Source organism: Hibiscus syriacus, unplaced genomic scaffold, assembly GCF_006381635.1.
Source record: "Hibiscus syriacus cultivar Baekdansim isolate YM2019G1 unplaced genomic scaffold, ASM638163v2 tig00007245_pilon, whole genome shotgun sequence".
Classification (NCBI taxonomy): domain Eukaryota; kingdom Viridiplantae; phylum Streptophyta; class Magnoliopsida; order Malvales; family Malvaceae; genus Hibiscus; species Hibiscus syriacus.
In genome coordinates, this window is record NW_024062132.1 from 1 (window position 1) to 17,593 (window position 17,593).

The following is a 17,593-nucleotide window of genomic DNA, read 5'->3' on the forward strand; positions in this document are numbered from 1 at the left end:
TTCCTATTCCCTATGTGATAAAGAACGAGCTTGATTGAGTTCACTGCCACTAGGTGTTCTAGCATCCTACAATGAGTTAGCACATAATTGTTTTTACAATTCAACCCACCAAACATGAATGCAAAACTTTGAAATGGTTTAACTTCATTCAAGAAAATGGAGGATGAAAGCCTATAATAAGCATGGGAAAGATTCAAGGCTTTGTTGTGGAAATGTCCTATGCATAGGTTTCCACATTGGACCCAAATGGAAATGTTTTATAATGGGTTTAAACATACATATTCGTATAGTGGTCGATGTTTCAACTAATGAAGCTTTGTTAGATAAGACATAAAAAGAGGCTTACGATATTCTTCAGAGGATCTCAACTAATGATTGTCAATATCCCAATATGAGAAATATGTTTGGCGGGCACAATGTTGCAGGTTTAGATTCTGAAGCTTTTAACACTATGACATATTAGATTTCAATATTGAAAGATATGGTAAAGAAATTGCAAAAACCAGGAAAAATGTACGAAGTCAAAGATGCATCTCTCATCACATGTGTTTATTATGGTGATAACCACTGTAACACCCCCAAAGTCCAGGTTAGTAGTTTTGGGTTTACCTGAGATGTAACTAGACCCTTGTATATTTAGTAATTTAAGTCGTTGGGTTTAATTGGGTCGGGATTAAGCTAAATTAGTCGTTAAAAAAGGAGATTTTAAAATTGTAGAAGGATGAGGAAAGACCAAAAGTGTTATTACCCCATTTTAAAAAGACAAAGGCTTTATATTTTTCATTAACTTCTTCTTTTATTCATTTATTCTATTCATTCTCATTTTCCTCTATTCTTCCTCTCCAAGTTCCATAAATCGAAGGTAAGTACTTTGAGTCATTTCCTACTTCTTTTAAGCTTCGATTTCATTATTAATCCCTTCAGCAACTTTATTTCAATGATTTAAAGCTTTGGGTTCTTTGGTTGTAAGAGATTTGGGGTTTTACATCCAAGACCTGGTAGAGGGTGTTTGATAGCTAAAAGAGCTTTATTTTGGGATTCTTTAACCAATCTAGTGTATTTCTAATTCTTTATGGTGTCATGATTTCCATAAATCATAATGTTTGTTAAAGCTTTGAGTTATTTGGTATATTAGAGTTTGTGTTTGACTCTTATCATGGATAATTTTTTTGTTAAAAAGTTAGTGTTTTTATAGTGTTAGACGACCCTAAATAACCTCCATAAGCTTTATTAAACTTTTAAAGACATTGGGAGAGTTTTTAGAGTGATTTGGAGAGCTTTCTCGTAAAAAATAGTGTAATTGGCTACAGTGGTTTCGAAAATCCCCAAGCTGGTTTAGAAACCCCTGTTTAGAATGCAAATTTGCACTATGATTTTGAAACCCCCTGAAAGTGGTTTCAAAACCCTACCCAAAATGTCTAAAATGTTACCCAGAAGGCCCTATACCCATGGTATAACCTTAAATGGGAATGAATATATGTAAAACACTAGAAAAAGTTTTAAGAAAGGTGTTTAAAGGTGGGTTACAATAAATGTAACCATACTAATTTAAATATCTTCAGTCGAGCAAGTATACGAATAGTAGAGAATGAGGATCATTGAAATGGAATTTTTTGAAACATGCGAGTATCTTATTATAGGATGGAAATCTCGTCATAGTTGTAAATAGGCGTACTTGCAAGCTTGAAAAATATGAAGATCGAAAGCCATTACAAGGTATCCATTTCTCATGTTTATCCTTCGTATACCATGGAAGCTTAAGCCCCTACCAGAGATTGTTGCAGCATAATGAGAGCTTGTTGAGTAGCATCGACAGTCAACATATCACCTTTCAAATCCATCTATTGAGAGAGCAAGTGATTTGGATGCTTTATAAACTTTGTGGACAATATTATGCATTTGTTATTTTATGTTTATTTTACTACTTCTTTTATGTGCTTGAATCTTAATGATTATGAGTAGAAATACTTATGATTAAATGTATGGTAATTTCTATTATTTCTAGAAATAGATTTGGTTTATTTTCTATATAACTATGATAGCGTTAGTGTTGCTAAGTAGTAATGTGTGTGTTGAAAAGCATGTATCCAATAGATTAACTTTGTTAATATTTTGAACCTTTAATCAATGAAAGTAATTAGAGAGGTTTAAAAGGTCACAATCAATGTTAATCAAATAGATTTAGTATGCTTTGTTCACATAAGGTATGATGTTCACAATATTCTTCCCATCTATTTGATAATCTGACTTATTGGTCTTTGAACTGCTGTAGAAAGAACTGATGTTTCTTTTATTGATTTTCTTTACTTACCATCATTCTTTTATGCTTAAAAACTCTAATGAACACATATTTCTCCTTATGGGTTTGATAATCATAACATTAGTTTGCTACAACTTTATTACTTGTTTTACGATAGATGCACTTGCGTAATTGCTATAGCACAATCGTAGCATCAAGTTTTTGGCACTGTTACCAGGAGTAACAGTTTGATGAAGGTTTTTCTTTATTTTTCTTACTTTTTTATTTTCTTTAGTAGGTACTTTTAGTTTTCATTTCCAATAGTTTTTACCCTAAAGTGACGAAGAATTAAAGCCCTTTGATCTAGAGATTTAAAGGACTTTTAGAAGACGTCGCCGTTAAGATACAAAGAACAAAACAAATATGGTTGGATGAGGGATTGGTATTCTACCCCCGTTGTAGAAATGAGAGGATAATGCATTACCTAGTCGTGTTGGAGCAGGAAAACCATTTTAAAACATAGATGATTATGATCCCCCTATCCGTGAGCATGTAGTGTCGATGTTGGATGATCTGCATCTGGGCATAGTAAGGCCAACGATTAATTTTGCAAACTTTGAGTTAAAGTAGGTCATGCTCCAATTATTACAATTTTTGGGACATCATAAAGGGTCTATTGTTGAAGATCATATGGATCATTTGAAAGTGTTCATGGATGTTTGTTATTTCTTTATTCAGCAAGTTGTTCCGCATGAGCCACTAAAGCTGAAGCTTTTTTCTTATTCATCATGTGATAAAGAACGAGCTTGATTTAGTTCACTATCCCAAAGTGTTATAACATCCTGAAATGAGTTAGAGCATAAATTTTGTTATGATTCAACCATGCAAACATGAATGCAAACTTCGAAATGGTTTAACTTCATTCAAGCAAATGGTATATGAAAGCTTGTATAAAGCATGGGAAAGATTGAAGGTTTTGTTGCGGAAATGTCCTATTCATGGGTTTTCACATTGGATCCAAATGAAGATGTTTTATAATGGGTTAACTTCAACGAATAAAGCTTTGTTAGATAAGACATAAAAAGAGGCTTACAATATTTTTGAGATGGTCTCAACTAATGATTGCCAATAGCCCATTATGAGAAATATGTTTGGCCGACACAATGCTGCAACAGTAGATTATAAAGCTTTTAAAACTATGACATCTTAGATTTCAACATTGAAAGATATGGTAAAGAAATTGCATAAACCACATGTGTTTGTTATGGTGATAACCACTCTGATAGCCCAAACTCTGGGTTAGTAGATTTTGGTTTACCTGAAAAGTAAGTGGACCCCCATTGATTTCGTAATTTAAGTCGTTGGGTTTAATTGGGTCAGGATCAAGCCAAATTACTAGTAAAAAATGATATTTAGAATAGTAGAAGGATAAGAAGGGACCAAAAGTGTTATTACCCCATTTTAAAAAGATGAAGGCTTTATATTTCCCTTCATCTTCTTTTTTCTTCATTTCTTCTATTTCTTCTATTCCTTCTCATATTCCTCTCTTCTTCTCTCCAATTTCCATAAATCGAATGTAAGTCCTTTGAGTCATTTCCTGCTTCTTTTAAGCATTGATTTCATTATTAATCCCTTCAATAACATTATTTTAGTGATTTAAAGATTTGGGTTCTTTGGCTGTAAGAGATTTAGGGGTTTACATCCAAGACTTGGTACAAGATGTTTACTAGCTAAAAGAGCCTCATTTTGGGATTCTTTAACCAAGGTAGTGTATTTCTAATTCTTTTTGGTGTCATGATTTCATAAATCATAATGCTTGTTAAAGATTTGAGTAATTTGGTATATTAGGGTTTATGTTTGATTCTTGCCATGGATGATGTTTTTGTTAAAAAAAATTAGTGTTTTATTGCACTAGATGGCCCTAAATAACCTCCTTAAGCTTTATTAACATTTACAGAAGTTGGGAGAGTTTTTAGAGTGATTTAGAGAGTTTTCTTGTAAGAAACTATGGAATATGCTACAGATGTTTCGGAACCCCAAGCTGGTTTCGAAACCCCTTGTTTAGAAATAAAATTTGCACTGTGATTTTGAAACCCCTAAGGTGGTTTTAAAATCCCTACCCAAAATGTCCACAATTTCCTAAAATGTAGACCAAGAGGCCCTAGACCCAAGGTATGACCTTAAATGGGATTGAATATGTGTAAAACACTAGACAAAAGTGTTAAGAAATGTGTTTAAAGGTGTGTTACAATGGATGCAACCATACTAAGTGAAATATCTTTAGTCGAGTACGTATACGGATGGTAGAGAATGAGGATCATTGCAAGGGATTTTTTTTAAACGTGTGAGCATGTTATTAGAGAATGGAAATCTCATCAAAGCTATAAATAGGTGTACTTGAAAGCTTGAAAAATATGAAGATCGGAAGCCATTTCAAGGTCCCCATTTTCATATTTATCCTTCGTATGCCATTGAAGCTTAATCCCCTGCCATGGATTGTTGCAGCACAAGGAGAGCTCGCTGAGTAGCATCGGCAGTAAACAGATTACCTTTCGAATCTATCTATTAAGAGAGATAGTGATTTGGATGCTTTATAAACTTTATGGATGATATTGTGCATTTATTATTTTATGTTTATTTTTCCACTTCTTTTATGTGCTTGAAGCTTTATGATTATGAGTAGAAGTATTTATGATTAAATGTATGGTAATTTTAATTATTCCCAGAAATAGATTTGGTTAATTTTCTATATACATTTGATAGCGTTGGTGTTGTTGAGTAGCAATGTGTGTGTTGAAAAGCATGCATCCAATCAATTAACTTTGTTAATATTTGAACCTTTAATCAATGAAAGTAATTATAGAAGTTCAAAAGGTCAGAATCAATGTTAATCACATAGATTTAGTATGCTCTATTCACATAAGGTATGATATTCACAATATTATTTCCATCTATTTGATAGCTAACTTAATGCTCTTTAAACTGTTGCAGCAAAAACTGGTGTTTCTTTTATTGATTTTATTTACTTAGCATTTATTCCATACCATCATTCTTTTATGCTTAAATGTTCTAATGAAAACATATTGTTCCCTATAGGTTCGATAATCATATCAATAGTTTGCTACTACTTTATTACTTATTTAACGATATATGCACTTACGTAATTGCTATAGCATATTCGTATCATCAAGTTTTTGGTATCGTTGTCGGGGTGTAACGGTTTGATTATGGATTTTCTTTATTTTACTTACTTTGTTATTTTCTTTTATAGGTACTTTTAATTTTCATTACCAATAGTGTCTACCCTAAAGTGGAGAAGAATTAAAACCCTTTGATCTAGAGATTTAAAAGACTTTTAGGAGACGTCGCCGTGAAGCTGCAAAGAACATAACAAATATTGGATGAGGGATTGGTATTCTACCCCCATTGTAGAAAGGAGATTATAGTGCATTGCCTGCTCAATTGGAGCAGGAAAACCATTTCAAAACATAGATGATTGTGATTCCCATATCCAAGAGCATGTGGTACCGATGTTGGATGATTTTCATCTAGGCATAGTAAGGTCAGGGATTAATTTTGCAAACTTTAAGTTAAAGCAAGTCATGCTCCAAATGTTATAATTTTGGGACTGTATAATGGGTTTGTTGTTGAAGATCATAGGGCTCCTTTGAGAAAGTTCATGGAGGTTTGTGATTTCTTTACTCATATTCCTTTACGCATCAAGGTGTTCCATATACGGAACTAAAGGTAAAACAATTTCCTTATTCGTCGTGTGATAAAGAACGAGCTTGATTTAGTTCACTGGCACTAGGTGTTATAACATCCTGAAATGAGTTAGAGCATAAATTTTTGTTATGATTCTACTCGCCAAACATGAATGAAAAACTTCAAAATGGTTTAACATCATTCAAGCAAATGGTATATGAAAGCTTGTATAAAGCATGCGAAAGATTCAAGGATTTGCTGCGGAAATGTCCTATGCATGGGTTTCCACATTGGACCTAAATGAAGATGTTTTATAATGGGTTAAACATACATATTCGTATAGTGGTCGATGCCTCAACGAATGAAGCTTTGTTAGATAAGACATAAAAAGTGGCTTACGATATGTTGAAGAGGATGTCAACTAATAATTGCCAATATCCCAATATGAGAAATATGTTTAGCCGACACAATGCTGCAATAATAGATTCTAAAGCTTTTAACAGTGTTACATCTTAGATTTCAACATTGAAAGATATTGTAAGGAAATTGCAAAAACCAGGAGGAATGTACGAAGTCAAAGCTGCATATCTCATCACATGTGTTTATTATGGTGATAACCACAGTAACACCTAAAACTCCGGGTTAGTAGTTTTGGGTTTACCTGTGAGGTAAATGAACCCCCGTAGATTTCATAATTTAAGTCGTTGGTTTAATTGGGTCGGGATCAAGCCAAATTAGTAGTAGAAAATGAGATTTTAAAATAGTAAAAGGATAAGGAAGGACCAAAAGTGTTGTTACCCCATTTTAAAAAGATGAAGGCTTTATATTTCTTTTCTTTATCTATTCAATTCCTTGTAATTTTCCTCTCTTCTTCCTCTCCAAGTTCCATAAATCGAAGGTAAGTCCTTTGAGTCATTTCATACTTCTTTTAAGCTTTGATTTTATTATTAATCCCTTCGCAACATTATTTTAGTGAATTAAAGCTTTGGGTTCTTTGGATGCAAGAGATTTGGGGGTTTTACATCCAAGATTTGGTAGAGGGTGTTTGCTAGCTAAATGAAACTCATTTCGGGATTCTTTAACCAAGGTAGTGTATTTCTAGTTCTTTGTGGTGTTATGATTTCCATAAATCATAATGCTTGTTAAAGATTTGAGTAATTTGGTATATTAGGGTTTGTGTTTGATTCTTTCCATAGATGATGTTTTTGTTAAAAACGTTAGTATTTTTATAGTGTTATATGACCCTAAATAACCTCCTTAAGCTTTATTAAACATTTAGAGATATTGGGAGAGTTTTTAGAGTGATTTGGAGAGCTTTATATAAGAAACTGTGCAATATGCTGCAGAGGTTTTGAAACCCCAAGCTAGTTTCGAAACCCCTTGTTTAGAATTCAAATTTGCATTGTGATTTCGAAATCCCCTAAGGTGGTTTCAAAATCCCTTCCCAAAATGTCTAAAATGGCCTAAAATGTTATCTAGGAGGCCCTAGGCCTATACTATGACCGTAAATGGGATCGAATATGTGTAAAACACTAGAAAAAGCATTAAGGAAGGTTTTTAAAGGTGGTTTATAATGGATGCCACCATACTAAGTGAAATATCTTCAGTTGAGCACGTATACTAACAGTATAGAATGGGGATCATTGCAAGGGAATTTTTTTAAATGTGCTAGCATCTTATTAGAGGATGGAAATCTCGTCATAGTTATAAATGGGCGTACTTGCAAGCTTGAGAAATATGAAGATTGAAAGCCATTTCAAGGTACCAATTTCTCATGTTTATCCTTCGTATGCAATGTAAACTTAAGCCCCTACCAAGGATTGTTGTAGCATAAGGAGATCTCATTGAGTAGCTTCGGTAGTTAGTAAATCACCTTTCAAAACCATATATCGAGAGAGAGTGATTTGGATGCTTTATAAACTTTTGTGGATGATATTGTGCATTTATTATTTTATTTTATTTTTACTACATCTTTTATGATTATGAGTAGAAATACATATGATTAAATGTATGGTAATTTCAATTATTTCTTGAAATAAATTTGGTTGATTTTCTATATATCTTTGATAGCGTTGGTGTTGCTTAGTAGCAATGTTTGTGTTGAAAAGCATGCATCCAATCAATTAGCTTTGTTAATATTTTGAACCTTTAATCAATAAAAGTAATTAGAGAATATCTAAAGGTCTTAATCAATGTTAATCACATAGATTTAGTATGCTCTGTTCACATAAGGTATAATGTTCACAGTATCTTTTCCATCTATTTGATAGTTGACTTATTGATCTTTGAACTCCTATAACATGAACTGGTGTTTCTTTTATTGATTTTCCTTACTTACCATTTATTACATACCATCATTCTTTTATCATTAAAAATTCTAATGAAAGTATATTTCTCCCTATGGGTTCGATATTTGTATCATTTGTTTGCTACCACTTTATTACTTGTTTTACGACACATGCACTTGTGTAATTGCTATAGCATATTTGTATTATCAAGTTTTGGCACCGCTACCGGGGAGCATCGGTTTGATTAAGTGTTTTCTTTATTTTGTTTAATTTGTTATTTTTAGGAACTTTTATTTTTCATTTACAATAGTGTCTACCCCGAAGTGACGAAGAATTAAAGCCCTTTAATCCAGAGATTTAAAGACTTTTAGGAGACGATACCATGCAACTGTGATGAACATAAGAAATATGGTTGGATGAGGGATTGGTGTTCTACCCCATTGTAGATTAGAGAGGATGGTGCATTGCCTGCTCTCATTGGAGTAAGAAAACCATTTCAAAACATGGATGACCATTATCCGCCTATCCACGAGGATATAGTGTCGATGTTGGATGATCTTCATCTAGGCATAGTAAGGCCAATGATTAATTTTGTGACTTTTGAGTTAAAGCATGTAATGTTCCAAAGGTTACAATTTATGGGATAGTATAGAGGGTCTGTTGTTGAAGATCCTAGGTCTCATTTGAGAGCGGTCATGGAGGTGATAGGGAAGCGGTGGCGGGTTAATGAACTTTGCTATTGTTGAAGAATCAAACCTAGAAAGCTCTAGACTCGATGAAGAACAATGGGGAATGAATAGGGGAAGGTGGCGGTAGCAAGTAGGGTTCTTAGAGTTTCTTTTAGGTGCTGGAAACAAGGTAAGAAACAAGATTAAAACAAGATAGAGAAAAGATAAAGGAATTGCAAATAAAATAAGATAACCAAGAAATCAAAAGATCTCTCTTATGAAGGTGAACGATAAAAATGATTGATGGCGTGGATGGATATGTGGAAAATCGATGGATAATGTCCTATTGAGCCCTCCTAATCGCAATGAAAAGGCAAACACGATAATATGGCTCTAACCAACCCTCCTAGTCGTGATGAAAAGGCAAATTGGAGTGTGAAGATTAATCTCCCTCACAAGAACTTTCAAAAACTCTATGAGAAGAAGCTTCGAAGGCACAAGGCAATCAGCACTTGCAAAAACGAACTCTCGTTGTATTATTAATCAAAGAAATCTTAATTACAAAGTTGAATGAAGCCTCCTTTATATAGGGGCTGAGTTATAAAGGTCCTAAATAACTAATGAATAAAATAATAATAAACTAAACATGTCTGAACTCTAATTCATAATAAAATAATAATAACTAAAAATAATATTTTAACCAAACCTTAATTCCTAATAAAATAATAAATCTAATCCTAAAAGATAATGCATCATCCTATATTAAGTTATATTACAAATAATCAATAAAAATATTGAAAATTCGTAATATTTACAAAATCCCGTATTAATCCCGTATAGGATTTTCTGCATGCCTCGTCTTCAGTAAAATGGCCAAATAATAAGTTCCCGATATCGGATCGATACGATTCAAGAACCGTTGGAAAGATAAGAGACAGACGGTCGTATCTCCAGAGACATCTTAACTAAATAAGATCAGATCCTATTCAAAAAGTCATCGTAAGTCTGCTTATGTTCTGATCTTCTTTTCCAATGCTTGGACGAGTGGATCATTTGGAAGAGTTATTACTTCTTCCTTTAATGTGAGCCTTGTGATGCATGTATCATCCTCCCTTTCTTCAAAAAGATTCGACCTGAATCTGAAAAATTAAAGGGAGCAACATCAGAATCGTTTAATGATTCATTCACATTATACTTACCGAATAGATGTGCTTTGAATCTTCGAGACTTTGTCCTTCTAATAGGTTCGAGTAGAAACATTAGTCCAAAGAATCATGTATTATGGACTCTGGTGCATGTATCATTCCCCCACTCCTCAAAAGGATTCATCCTCGAATCTTTAGACTCTCGTAAATCGTGACTCTTCATTGATATGGCATAGTGATTAGGGCTTTCAGGTGGTAACCCGTCAGGAGGGTCACCTAGCACTATTCGACAACTCTTGGCGATGGAAGATGGTGTGGGCCAGTCTCGTGTTGTTTTACTTTCTCATCATTTACATTGATTCCCTGTGCACAAACTATAAAGCCTGTGGAGTTGTTCAAGTTATGCTTCGTCCTTAAGATGGCATCACGACTAAGGTTTTCCTGGATGTAGCCTTTTTGTAACAAATCTAACTCTTTGATTTCTTCGAGATTGTATGCTTGACGAGGTATAATGGAACCTTGAATTAGATTGCTTTGGTGTAGTTTTCCTCTTGTCGGTGGTAATTCGTTAGGTGAATGACCTAACACTTCTCGAAAATCCTGTAACAAACATGAAAACACACTAGGAAAATCATTGTTAATGTTAGAAATCGAAACAATTGATTCCCTAAAGTGAACAAGAATGGAAGGTTGTTTGTAAAGAAGGTTCTCTCTCAATTCTTTTGTGCTCACACAAAGATTTTGTGTCACTCTTTTCTTCTCACAATTAGGTCCACTCACCTCCCATGGGTCATTATTCTTTTGGCTTTTGTAACTAGTGACCTCTTTTGCTTTTGCCTCTTTCTCATCTTTTTCTTTTTTTTGCTTTCCCTACATCCTCACAAATTATCATTGATCTTTAGGGGCTGGAAGTGTGTCATTCTTTGCTAGTCGTTCTTTCTCCTTGTCATGTTTGCATCTCTTGGCTTTTTTTGAGAATATGGAGTAGAAGATGAGGAAGGATTTGAAGGATTACCTTGGTAAGAGGATGAAATACCTTGGTTATGTTCTATGAATCGAAATCTCCTTTGGATTTGTGCTTCAATTGTCATTGCTTTCTTTAGTGTATCTTCAAGGTTTTCGTACCCTTGGAGATCAAGAAGATCAGTGATGTTTGAGTTTAAGCCGACGACGAATCTTGACACGGTGACCTCTTCTTTTTTGGTTATGTTAGCCCTATTGAGTAAGGACATCATCTCCTTGTAGTAGTCTTCAACTGAACTTCTACCTTGTCGAAGTCGGTGTAGTCGTAGTTTAACTTCTCGTGTATAATGTGCCGGTAGGAATTGCTTCCTCATGGTATGTTTGAGGTCGATCCAAGAAGTGATTGTTGGAATTTGGAAGTTCTATATCTTTTTCCTTGTTTGCATCCACCAAGTTCGAGCATATCCTTCGAATTGTATGGTGATGAGGTGAACTTGTTTAGCTTGGGGGCAGTCATGGTATGAGAACATGAGATTAACTTTTCCTTCCCATTCGATGTACCTGTCTGGATCGTTGTCTCCTTTGAAAGACGAGATCGTGAACTTTGGTTTTACAAAGAGTTTGAGTGCTTGGAAACGTGGTTTTTCTCGCCCGGGTACCAAAAGTTCAGCATTGTTTGGTCTTGGATTCTAGTTTGATAGATCCAGTTGTGGTTCTTGTCGTTCTCTCACAATTTCATCAAATCTTTCAACTTGAGTCGTGAGTTGGGCAAGTGCGGATAAGATAGCCGTAAGTGTCTTGTTGTTATTGTCGCCCATCCTGAAATCATAACACTTGAAAGAAAATTTTAAAGTAAAATAAAAATAAAAGAAAGAAAATTCAACAAAACAAGAAACCTCACAAGTCACTCCAAGAAAGTAACACAACGAGAGGCAAGTAAGCCGATCTTGTACTCTTTAAAACTCACTTTACCAAGTAGTCTTCCACAGTTCGTATCGGAGTTTGATTACTAGCAAAGGCGATAAGAAAACCTAAAAGTTCTAAGAGGCCAAACAAGGGTTAGACTCCAAGAGAACGAGAATGCAAGGGAGGAAGAAGTATGCAAACTCTTTAATCCTACTAACACAAGAAAGATAATGTGTTAGATAATGCAAAAGAACAATAAAAAGGAAAAATAAAAGAACCTAAAGCACTAAGAGTCAAAGAAAAAAAAAAGAACCAAACCAGAAAACCTAGAAAACACTGGATCAACTTGAGCAACATTTTTTAGGGGGTTACCGGTGTCCAATAATTTTGGAAAATTCTTGATTGTCTTTAGATACGTCAAGAAACCACCTGTAAAATTTCAGAACCAAATAGCTTCAGTAGTATCCAGTAGACTCTGTTGAACGGTGAGTCCTTAAACAATCTGTTTTTCGTTATCGCTTTGTTTGAAGGTGTTCTTGATCTCCAAAAATTTCTATTTTTTGTGTGAAAGTTCTTGAATATATGAAGTTACAATCTGGAAATTTTCACCATGAAATTCTTCCTGTAGAATTTTCAAGCAATTCAACAAGATCCAAGACCGAATCTGTCGATGAAACTTGAAGGATGTATTTGAAGGATCTAATGAACTCCGATTTGAGTGAATTTTGGAATGGATATTTATATTAGGATGAATATGATATCTGGAGAAAATAAGCCCTAAATACCTTCATTTGCAATTTTTTTTGAAATTTTGGCTTTATTGTTTTTTTTTTGTTTTTTGTTTTTTAAAAATAGCAACCTAACAAGAAGGATTTGAGTCTAAATTAAAATTAAATAAAAAGAATCTGAAATGATGAATCTTCTACGAACTAGCTCCGTTGGGGTACCTTGACGGTTTTGTGTGCAAGAACAAGCAAGATTGCTTTCTTCTTTCCAAGAATCGGCCCAAATCTGATACCAATTGATAGGTAAGAGGTGGCGGGTTAATGAACGTTGCTATTGTTGAAGAATCAAACCTAGAAAGCTCTAGACTCGATGAAGAATAATGGGGAACGAATAGGGGAAGGTGGCGGTAGCAAGAAGGGTTCTTAGAGTTTCTTTTAGGTGCTGGAAACAAGGTAAGAAACAAGATTAGAACAAGATAGAGAAAAGATAAAGGAATTGCAAATAAAATAAGATAACCAAGATATCAAAAGATCTCTCTTATGAAGGTGAACGATAAAGATGATTGATGGCGTGGATGGATATGTGAAAAATCGATGGATAATGTCCTATCGAGCCCTCCTAGTCGCAATGAAAAGGAAAACACGATAATATGTCTCTAACCAACCCTCCTAGTCGCGATGAAAAGGCAAATTGGAGTGTGAAGATTAATCTCCCTCACAAGAACTCGCAAAAACTCAAGGAGAAGAAGCTTCGAAGGCACAAGGCAATCAGCACTTGCAAAAACGAACTCCGTTGTATTATTAATCAAAGAAATATTAATTAAAAATTTGAATGAAGCCTCCTTTATATAGGGGCTGAGTTATAAAGGTCCTAAATAACTAATGAATAAAATAATAATAAATTAAACATGTCTTAACTCTAATTCATAATAAAATAATAATAACTAAAAATAATATTTTAACCCAACCTTAATTCATAATAAAATAATAAATCTAATCCTAAAAGATAATGCATCATCCTATATTAAGTTATATTACAAATAATCAATAAAAATATTGAAAATTCGTAATATTTACAAAATCCCGTATTAATCCCGTATAGGATTTTCTGCATGCCTCGTCTTCAGTAAAATGGCCAAATCTTAAGTTCCCAATATCGGATTGATGCGATTCAAGAACCGTTGGAAAGATAAGAGACAGAAGGTCGTATATCTAGAAGACATCTTAACTAAATAAGATCAGGATCCCATTCAAAAAGTCGTCGCAAGTATGTTTCTGTTCTGATCTTCTTTTCCAATGCTTGGACGAGTGGATCATTTGCAAGAGTTATTACTTCTTTCTTTAATGTGAGCCTTGTAATGCATGTATCAGGAGGTTTATGATTCCTTTATTTAGCAAGGTGTTCTAGAGGAGGCACTAAAGCTAAAGCTTTTTCCTTTTTCACTGTGTGATAAAGAACGAGTTTGGTTGAGTTCACTGCCACTAGGTGTTATAGCATACTGGAATTAGTTAGAGCATAGTTTTTTGTTACGATTTAACCCGCCAAACATGAATGCAAAACTTCGAAATGGTTTAACTTTATTCAAGTAAATGTAGGATGAAAACTTGTATGAAGCATGGGAAAGATTCAAGGCTTTACTGCGGAACTGTCCTATACATGAATTTCCACATTGGACCAAAATGGATTTATTTTATAATGGGTTAAACATACTTATTCATATAGTGGTCGATGCTTCAACAAATGAAACTTTGTTATATAAGACATAAAAAAAGGTGTACGATATTCTGAGGAGGATTTCAACTAATGATTGCTAATATCCCAATATTACAAATATGTTTGGTTGGCGCAATGCTGCAGCAGTAGATTATGAAGCTTTTAACACTATGACATCTCAGATTTTTATCATTGACATATTTGGTAAAGAAATTGCAAAAACTAGGAGTAATGTAAGAAGTCAAAGTTGGATCTCTCATCACATGTGATTATTGTGGTGATAACCACTGTAACACCCCAAAGTTTGGGTTAATAGTTTTAGGTTTACCTGAGAGGTAAGTGGTCCCCCGTAGATTTTGTAATTGAAGTCGTTGGGTTTAATTGGGTCATAATCAAACTGAATTAGTCATAAAAAATGAGATTTTAAAATAGTAGAAGGATGAAGAATGACTAAAAGTGCTATTACCCCATTTTAAAAAGATGAAGGCATTATATTTCTCTTCATCTTTTTCTTTTCTTCATTTATTCTATTCATTCTCATTTTCCTCTCTTCTTCCTCTCCAATTTCCATAAATCGATGGTAAGTCCTTTGAGTCATTTCCTACTCCTTTTAAGCTTAGATTTCATTATTAAACCCTCCAGCAACCTTATTTTAGTGATTTAAATCTTTGGGTTCTTTGGTTACAAGAGAATTGGGGATTTTACATCCAAGACTTGGTAGAGGGTGTTTGCTAGCTAAAGCAACCTCATTTAGGGATTCATTAACAGAGGTAGTGTATTTCTAATTCTTTGTGGTGTCATGATTTCCATAAATCATAATGCTTGTTAAATATTTGAGTAATTTGGTATATTAGTGTTTGTGTTTGATTATTGCCATTGATGATGTTGTTGTTAATAAAGTTAGTGTTTTTATAGTGCTAGATGACCCTAAATAAACTCTTTAAACTTTATTAAACAATTAGAGACATTGGGAGATTTTTTAGAGTGATTTGGAGAACTTTCTCGTAAGAAATTGTGTAATATGTTGCAACCCTTGTTTAGAATTCAAATTTGCACTATGATTTGACCCTAAGGTGGTTTCAAAATCCCTACCCAAAATGTCCAAAACGGCTAAAAATGTTACCTAGGAGGCCCTAGACCCATACTATGACCGTTAATGGGACAAATATATGTAAAACACTAGAAAAAGTGTTAAGAAAGGTGTTTAAAGGTGGGCTACAATGGATGCAACCATACTAAGTGAAATATCTTAGTTGAGCACGTATGCGTATAGTAAAGACTAAAGATCATTGCGAGGGATATTTTTTGAAACGTGCGACCATCCTATTAGAGGATGGAAATCTCATCATAGTTATTAATGGGCATACATGCAAGCTTGAAAAATATGAAGATCGGAAGCCATTTCAAGGTACCCATTTCTCATGTTTATCCTTCATATGCCATGGAAACTTAAACCCCTGCCAGAGATTGTTGTAGTACAAGGAGAGCTCGTTGACTATCTTCGACAGTCAATAGATCACCTTTCGTACCCGTCTATTGGGAGAGAGTGATTTAGATGCTTCATAACTTTGTCGATGATATTGTGTATTTATTATTTTATGTTTATTTTGCTACATATTTTATGTTCTTGAAGCTTTATGATTATGAGTAGAAATATTAAATGTATTGTAATTTCAATTATTTCTATAAATAGATTTGGTTGATTTTCTATATATCTTTGATAGCGTTGGTGTTGCTGAGTAGCAATGTGTGTGTTGAAAAACATGTATCCAATTGATTATATTTGTTAATATTTTTAACCTTTAATCAACGAAAGTATTAGAGAAGTTCAAATGGTTTTAATCAATGTAACTCACATAGATTTAGTATGCTTTGTTCATATATGGTATGATGTTCACAATGTCCTTTCCATCTATTTGATAGCTGAGTTATTGCTCCTTGAATTGTTGTAGCATGAACTAGTTTTTATTTTATTGATTTTCTTTACTTGGCATTTATTCCATACCATCATTCTTTTATGCTTGAAAACTCTAATGAAAACATATTTCTCCCTATAGGTTCAATATTTGTATCATTAGTTTGCTACCACTTTATTACTTGGTTACGATACATGACTGCTATAGCATATATGTATCAAGTTTTTGGTACCATTTCTGGGGAGCATTGGTTTGATTAAGGGTTTTCTTTATTTTTCTTACTTTGTTATTTTTTTTTTGTAGGTACGTTTTGTTTTCATTTCCAATAGTGTATGCCCGAAGTGACAAAGAATTAAATACCTTTGATCCAGAGATTTAAAGGAATTTTAGGAGACGTCACCATGAAGTTACAAAGAACATAAGAAATATGGTTGAAAGAGGGATTGATATTCTACCCCGTTGTAGAATGGAGAGGACGGTGCGTTTCCTACTCGTCTTAGAGTAGGAAAAGCCTTTCAAAACATGGATGATCGTTATCCACCTATCTGCAAGCATGTAGTGCCGACATTGAATGATCTGCATCTAGGCATAGTAAGGTCAATGATTAATTTTGCGAACTTTGAGTTAAAGAAGGTCATGCTTCAAATGTTACAATTTAAGGGATAGTATGAAGGGTCTGTTGTTGAAGATCCTCGGGCTCATTTGAGAGCATTCATGGAGATTTATGATTCCTTTATTCAGCAAGGTGTTCTAGAGGAGGCACTAAAGCTGAAGTTTTTTCTTTATTCGCAGTGTGATAAAGATTGTGCTTGGTTGAGTTCACTGCCACTAGGTGTTATAGCATCCTGAAATGAGTTAGAGCATAAATTTTGTTACGATTCAACCCGGAAAACATACATGAATGCAATACTTTAAATGGTTTACCTTCATTCAAGTAAATGGAGGATGAAACCTTGTATGAAGCATGGGAAGGATTCAAGGCTTTGATGCGAAAATGTCCTATGCATGGGTTTCCACATTGGACCTAAATGAAGATGTTTTATAATGGGATAAACATACATATTCTTATAGTGTTCGATCCTTCAAAGAATAAAGCTTTGTAAGATAAGACATAAAAAGAGGCTTACGATATTCTGGAGAGGATCTCAACTAATGATTGCCAATATCCCAATATGAGAATTATGTTTGGTCGGCGCAATGTTGTAGGAGTAGATTCTAAAGCTTTTAACACCTATGACATTTCAGATTTCAGTATTGATGGATATGGTAAAGAAATTACAAAAACCAGGAGGAAAATATAAAGTAAAAGTTGCATCTCTCATCA

General features: G+C 34.0%; 5 non-coding genes across 5 annotated transcripts; all 5 read right to left on the minus strand.

Moving 5' to 3' along the window:
* Window positions 1-123: 123 nt before the first annotated feature.
* Window positions 124-230, minus strand: LOC120201460. Its single transcript, XR_005523651.1, has one exon. It is a non-coding gene; the product is annotated as a small nucleolar RNA R71 (small nucleolar RNA).
* A 2,907-nt stretch (window positions 231-3,137) lies between these two features.
* On the minus strand, window positions 3,138-3,244 carry LOC120201459. Its single transcript, XR_005523650.1, has one exon. It is a non-coding gene; the product is annotated as a small nucleolar RNA R71 (small nucleolar RNA).
* A 2,878-nt stretch (window positions 3,245-6,122) lies between these two features.
* Window positions 6,123-6,228, minus strand: LOC120201461. The gene has a single exon (XR_005523652.1). It is a non-coding gene; the product is annotated as a small nucleolar RNA R71 (small nucleolar RNA).
* A 7,968-nt stretch (window positions 6,229-14,196) lies between these two features.
* LOC120201462 lies at window positions 14,197-14,303 on the minus strand. The gene has a single exon (XR_005523653.1). It is a non-coding gene; the product is annotated as a small nucleolar RNA R71 (small nucleolar RNA).
* A 2,872-nt stretch (window positions 14,304-17,175) lies between these two features.
* LOC120201463 lies at window positions 17,176-17,281 on the minus strand. Its single transcript, XR_005523654.1, has one exon. It is a non-coding gene; the product is annotated as a small nucleolar RNA R71 (small nucleolar RNA).
* Window positions 17,282-17,593: the final 312 nt, after the last annotated feature.